Here is a 6,867-nt window from a genome sequence, read left to right on the forward strand (position 1 = left end):
TAAAAATAGTTAATCACCCAGCATGCTTGAAATTTCAATTTTTCAAGAGGGGAAGTCTAAGTCTATGAGCATAGACCAATGGCAATTTAGTGAGACAGTTTAAGAAATGAGAGTTGACTAGGTCAAAGGTTCTCCCATGTTATTTTTCTTGCCTCTAACACGAAGTCTTTACTGACATTTATATTATTTTTAAAAGTAACATAAATGGTATTTCTTTTGTTTCTTGTGAGGTTTTAAAAACTTTTTTCTCTGGAAAGCATGAGCTTCTGCTGCAGGAGCTTCAAGTGCCTCTGTGAGCAAGGAGTTGACTCTTGGACAAACCAGTCTGGGGTGGAGCAGGGGGGGAATATGTGGCCCCACCAAAAGCCTGATTTACCATGTCAGAGGGTCCCTCAACACACCAGAAAAGATCTTGGTATGTGCAGCATGCATCCTTCGTATGCATAGGGAGCCTTAAGTACCATACTGAATCAGGAGCCTGCAAGCCATCTGATGCCAAGCAATCCTGAGTGTTTTGCAAAATTTCAGTACCCCAGCAGGCATTAGATGGGGTGATACATGATGGAGGAGCTCTGGCGTGACCTGCCTGGAAGTCAGTGGTTTCTCCCAAGCTCTTGCTCTTTGTCATGGATGCCCAGTGCTCATCCTGGGCACTGTGCAATGCTGCTTGGTGGGGAGGGTGTGAGGGACCCTCTGGCTCATGGAGGGGCTGGCTCCAGCTGATTGTTTGTTGATGCCTACCAGGCTAGCTGATAAAGGGATGGACATGCTGTTTCCAAACACCAGGAATATATGCAGCACAAACAGAACAGATGACTGGAGATAAAAGCATCACAAAGTCACCCTAGGACAGAAACAAACTGACTTCATTATAAATTTAGACACCTTTCAGAAAGCTGGAAAGGGGATGGCAGACCCCATTTTGCCAGATGTTTTTGTTGCTGGGATATGTTTGTTCCCTGTGTAAGGACACGTTTTAGCATGCTGCTTAGCAGAGACAGTTTATTTTTAATTAGTAATCCAATTTTATATTATGCTTCTAAATCTCGCTGCTTTAGCAGCTCAGCTGGGGAAGCAGTGAGGTCTCAGCTGGCTGGCAGGCAGGCCGTGGAGCAGCCAGGGAGCGTCACCCCAGCTCCGGAGAGAGTCACTCGCAAATGGCTTCATGCTCACGTGCCCACAGCTGCAAGCACTGGTTGCCCTGCTTTCCAGAGCACCACCACAGAGAGGATTGGGCCACATCCATGGCAGAAGAGAGGCATGTTCTCGTTTCCTGGCAGTGCTGTGTTCCTGAGGCTGCTGAGCGTGCTGAAGGCAAACCTTCACCTGGGAGTGAGCTTTGCAGGGCTTTGCTCTGTTGCTGCAAAACTGTCCCATCTAGAGAAGGGGCTCCAGATCACTGAAGTGAGAGGCTGCCATAAGGAATATAATCCATGGATTCTTGGTTGAGGAGCCTGGCTTGGGGCCAGGCTGCTGCCAAGCTTTGCCTTTGTAGCTGCAGCAGGGACAAGCACATCACCAAAAGGTAAAAAGGATCAGCTCTCTTCAGATAATGTTCAGGATGTTACTGTAAGCATTTCTGAGATCCCCAGACATGAAATGAACCTTTACTTGGAACTAAGGAGCATCTGGCTATGCTAGCATTTTCAGCATTTCTGTGTCTGCTTATTTTTTTTAAAGCAAAGTGAGAAATGAAAATAGTCCTTACTTTCTTTTAAAATATATTACAGCTATGTAAGAATACAAATCCTTCAAGGCCATCTCTCTCCTCACCCTGCCAAATGAAACAATATAAAACTCCATTGTTTTACTCTTGTGTTTCCTGTGACTTATGGCTTGAACCATGGATCTTCTTGGCTGAAGTCCATCCCAGTAATCATTTAATTTGGGAACACACTTCACCTTTCTAAAAATAAGGAAAACTGAGAAGAAGAGCAAATAAGCTCTGCTGAGTAAAGATCTAAAATGACTTCTCCAGGAACTAAAGTTAAAAATAAAATGTTATCCAAGGAATGCATAAAATAAAAAAAAAACCATAAGCCTGCCTCTCTGCAGCAAACTCTTTCTTGGCATTTTAGCACTGTTCTACAGTCTGGACTTTTTCCAAAGAGAGAGCAACAAATCATTAGTTATAGCTAGCTATCTCTATATTTTTTTCCCCCTCAGACACTTACAAAACCCAGGCATACACACAAAAATAAAAAAATGTAGAAAACATCTACCCACGTCTTTTTGCTTCAGAGTGTTTTTAAAGCATTTGTCTCAAACAGTTACCCAGAAGTCAATGTCAGACCATGGCAAAACCAGATAAATGGGACAGAAATAAATCTAAGGTTCTGTGACTTAATGGGGCAAGGTGTGCAATAGGTACCTTTGCCCTATTGCCGCAGCTATGCCCTTCTCAGGTCGTCTATATGGACGTGAGACCAAACCACACTTGATGCTGGGGTCCAGATAACCCTTACACAAACTGAAGTCCCGTGTTCATGCTGAGAGGGCTACATCCCAGCATATAGCAGGCAAAGGAGCACAAGGAAGCCTGAGGTCAGCATGTGCAGCTCAGCTGAGAAAGGTGGTACCACCAGCTGCAAGCCCTCTGTTCTCTGCTGACGCTTTCCTTGCAGAAAACAGGCTGCTGTAGGGATGCAAGAGTGCAAGGACAACAGCACTCACAAAACCAGAGTCTCTGAATGGCTCTGTAAACCTGCAGCATGCAGCTGGTGCAAGGTGAAAAATGGGATGGAGGAGGCCAGGGAATGGAATCTCACTAGTCAGGGAAAAATGAGAAAAATCCCCAACAAACCCAGCCACAGGGAAACTTGTTTGAAGAAACACGAGTCGTGCTGAGAGTGAAGGTGGGCACAGACCAATTGTAAAAGTACTACAGAAGCAATTTCAATGTGTTAGGTAATAAAACTCAGCCTCATAAGTGACTGCCAGTGCAGCCTCATGGGGACAGCAGCTCTGCTTCACACAGGAGATCACTTGCTGCTGACAGTGTTTTTGCAGCCCCCTGCACTGCAGGGATGGAAGTCTGGAGATCTGAAAAGCCCCGTTTCAGCTGCAGCAAGGCTGGGACCTTTCCCTTCTTCCCCCTGTCAAAAACATACCCTGAGCATGGCTTCCCAGACTGAATATTTACTGTCCCTATTAAAATGTGGGTCTGGGCTCTAAATCAGGAATGCTCCTTGAAAGGTGGCTGTGTACCAATGGTCTCTCCTCCCTCCCCACCTGTCTTCTTCCTACATGCACTCAACATCCAAACTGTTGGGGCTTCAGGGAATGAAGCCACACATGCCACCCTTGGGCCTCCGCCCCTCCTGGTTCGTCACAGCTGGAGAGCAGGAGCTCAAATGCCATTAATCCTTGCGAGTTTTCAAGAAAAGTAAAGAAACAGGGCTGCAATTAAAGACAGAGCTGTTGAATGGGGCTGAGACTGGCAAAAGACCTCCTATGAGGTCCATTTACTAGAACATACAAAGGATATTAAGCTCAAGCTCAGATACCATTGGTGGGTCACTATCCATCTTCGCCCTCGCATTTTAGAACTGGTTTCTGACTCCACTACAAGACCAGCCTTCTGCTTCCAAGCACAGTTTGTTTCCCATCCCTGCAGAGCCCCTCCAAGACACCATTTGCAACTCTGAGACTCACATTCACTTCCCTGCTGCCCAGGGAGGGTTTGCTGACTGGTGACAGGCAGCATAGGGATGTCTCCCTGACTGGCAATGGTCCTGCCCTTACAGAATGGGTGATGGGAAGCCCTGGGCATAGCACTTGGCTCCCAGGAGCAGAGGCTTCAAGCCAGGTTCAGGGGCAGCCATTTGCTGTTTTTAGTGGCCATCAAAGCCTGTGGCAGTGGCTGCATGAGTGGGAGGACTGGCTGCAAGCATGAGAAGACCGGCAGAGGAGTGACAGCTCTGGAGACTAGACTCCCAAGGAGGTGGAGGATGGGGGGATGTCAGTCTTATTCCAGGCAACAGCATGGGTTATTGTGCCCTGTCACACATGGTGCCTTTGATATTTCATGCTCACTTGGTCATTTTGAGAAGCAAAGGTTGTTAGTGTTCTCCAGGAGTGCAGCAAAAGTCTGCTCCCTCCTCTCTGCCTACACCTGGCCCAGTCAGGGCAAGTAAATTCCCTTTTGTATAGGGACACAGGCTGGAATCGCAGGAGGAACCCCATTCCCAGTGAGTCCCTGGGCAAAGAAGCCAGGCAACAGGGTTCTGCAGGCACTGGGGCCCTGGGGCCCTTAGGGCAGTACAAGTCTTTGGGGGTGCTGGGTGGGTCCCACCAGCTGTGTCCAGTGGGTCAGCAGAGTTTGGGAAACCCTGGAGACAGTGGAGATTGTGCTTCACTGTCTCAAGGCAGAGTTCAAATTTACACTCCCCAGCACTCACACGGCAGCTGGAGTGGTGTCATGTGCTGCTCGGCCCTGACACTCGCCCTCCTTTTTGCAAGAGAGAAGGGGGAGGTTGAGGACCATTCCCACACAATGCAGGCATGGGCAGCCCACGAGGGGCAGTGGGCACAGCAACTGAAGTCCCCGCAGGGGCTGGGGCACTTTGGAGACACTGCACAGTGTGGGTGGAGGAGCTCACAACACACACACCCAGCTGCTGGCGAGGGGCCCGGGAGCTGGCAGCGACCCTGGCGGGGAAAGACTAGAAGAGAAACACCAAAACAGACACAACCCAAGGGGGCCAGGCTGGCGAGGGGGCACTTAGAGAGGTGGCAGTCCTTGGCTGCTGTGGCAGGAGGGCAGCAGGGAAGTCCATCACTGCTCGACCTGACCTGGCAGATTCCATTGGTAGTGCACCAAGGGTTTGCCACATGTGGCTGCTCAAGTTTTGTTCCAATCTTGGGAGTTTTGGGAACTGGGCTTATCAGCACACCGGCCCAGGGGTGACAGAACCTGCTTGTGAGAAGGGAAGTATTTCTGAGGATTAACAACTCAAGGGGGTGGCAGGAAGCCAGGAGGAAGGTTCAAAGATCAATTTTCATTCTGGCAGCAGGTTAAAAGTAGGGAATATGAGTGCTGCCTCCGAGGTCTTAGATAGCCCAGTATATGGACTGGTGATCCGGTAACAAAGATGAACAGTATATCAAACCTTTTTAAAAGATGACTCAAAGCTATTGAGGAGATAAAAAAGGACTGAGTAAAATGCAAATATAGCAAATGGGGAACACCACATACTTGCCAAGGATCAACTGGATATGTACAAGGTCAGAAGACAGAAAACGAATTGCACATAAGAATTACAAAGCTCCAGGTGTTCTCTAGCAACCCAAGAAATAATATGGACGTCACGGAAACCCTGGCTCTGAGAGCAGCTGCAGGTTAAGAAAAAGCCACACACATAATATTAGCATGCAGTAGGAAGAAGGAGGGAATAATGTGGAAAATATGATAATGCTGTTATGTAAATCACTAGCACGGCCTCTCTGGGAATACTGTCTGCAGTTCAAGTAAGCCCTTCTCAGAAAGGGCTGATTAGGCGCATAGCAAATTCGCTCACAGAGAGATCAAAATGATTGGGGTTGTTTATCTCAGAAAGGAAATGAACAAGAGGAGATTGGCACAGAGTGAGCCAGTCCAGAGCTTCTGTTTTTCTTCCCGTTCCGTTCTATCACTGTCATAGCTGGTGTCGCTGAGAATTGTGTCAAGTGATGTGGCTCTCCTCTGTCACACACCATTTGCTCCTACTCTCCTCGCCTGGGGAGGTACAGCACATTACGTTTTTATATTAAGGTACGACCTGGGGAGGAGGGGATGGCTAAGGAGAAACGTATATGCCCCAGGGACGCCTCATAGTAGAGAAGGTGAGAATGGAAAAGTGGGATTTGCACCTGGACAGTGGGGCAAAAAGTTCTGGCTTTGGGAGCCTCCTCCCATCAGCTCAGGCAGACCTCTGAGAGGTTGCCAGCTAAGTGCCCTTCTCCGAGACCTTTGGGGCTTGCTGACCAAGCCCTGGACTCTGGGGGTCCTTGGAGATGAAGATAAGGAGCTTAAATTTGATAAGTTAGTTTTAAAAAGCATTCCAGAAGTCAGAAGTACCTTGAGATGCAGCACTGACCCACTGCTCTCTTCCAGGGGAGGGTCAGGTTGGATATTAGGGGGAATTCCTTGCCAGAAAGGGCAATTAGACATTAGGGATGGGCTGCCAGGGAGGTGGTGGAGTCACCGTCCCCGGAGGTGTTTAAGTAAAGACTGGACGTGGCACTCAGTGCCATGATGTGTTTGACAAGGTGTTCAGTCAGAGGCTGGACTCCCTGACCTCAGAAGTCTTCTCCAACTTAAGAGAATCCATGATTCCGTGACCGTGGCGCACGGCAAACACGCTGTCTCCGGGGGCTGGCGGCCCAGCGCTGCAGCACACGGAGCCGCCCGGAGCACACGGAGCCGCCCGGAGCACACGGAGCCCAGCGGGCCCTTCCCGCCGGGAGCATCCCGGGCCGCCGGCTGTGGCGGGCGCGGGCAGCGCTCCTCCCGGCCGCCAGGTGGCGCCGGCGCCGCCGCTGGGGCACGCGCGGCTCCGGGGCTGCCATTGGCGGGCGCGGAGGCGCGGCCCGGAAGCGGAAGCGCGGCTCCACCGGGTGACCCCGGGCGCGCTCCCGGAGCGGCCCCGCGCGCAGCCGGTGAGAGCGGGGCGGTCGCGCTGCTCCCGCGGGGCCGCAGCGGCCTCGCGCCCCGCCCGGCCGGCCGTTACCCCGCGCCGTTGGACGGGCCGCCCCGGCACCGAGCGGGGCCCGCCGCGAAGCGGCAGGCGGCGGCTGGCGGCTCCCTCGGGAGGGGAGAAGCTGACCCGGATCCCGGCCTCGGTCACTCCTCTGCAGGTCGCCCGCCCGCGCCGCGCACTTGTCCCC

This window comes from Zosterops lateralis, assembly GCF_965231275.1.
Source record: "Zosterops lateralis genome assembly, chromosome: 4".
NCBI classification, from domain to species: Eukaryota; Metazoa; Chordata; class Aves; order Passeriformes; family Zosteropidae; genus Zosterops; species Zosterops lateralis.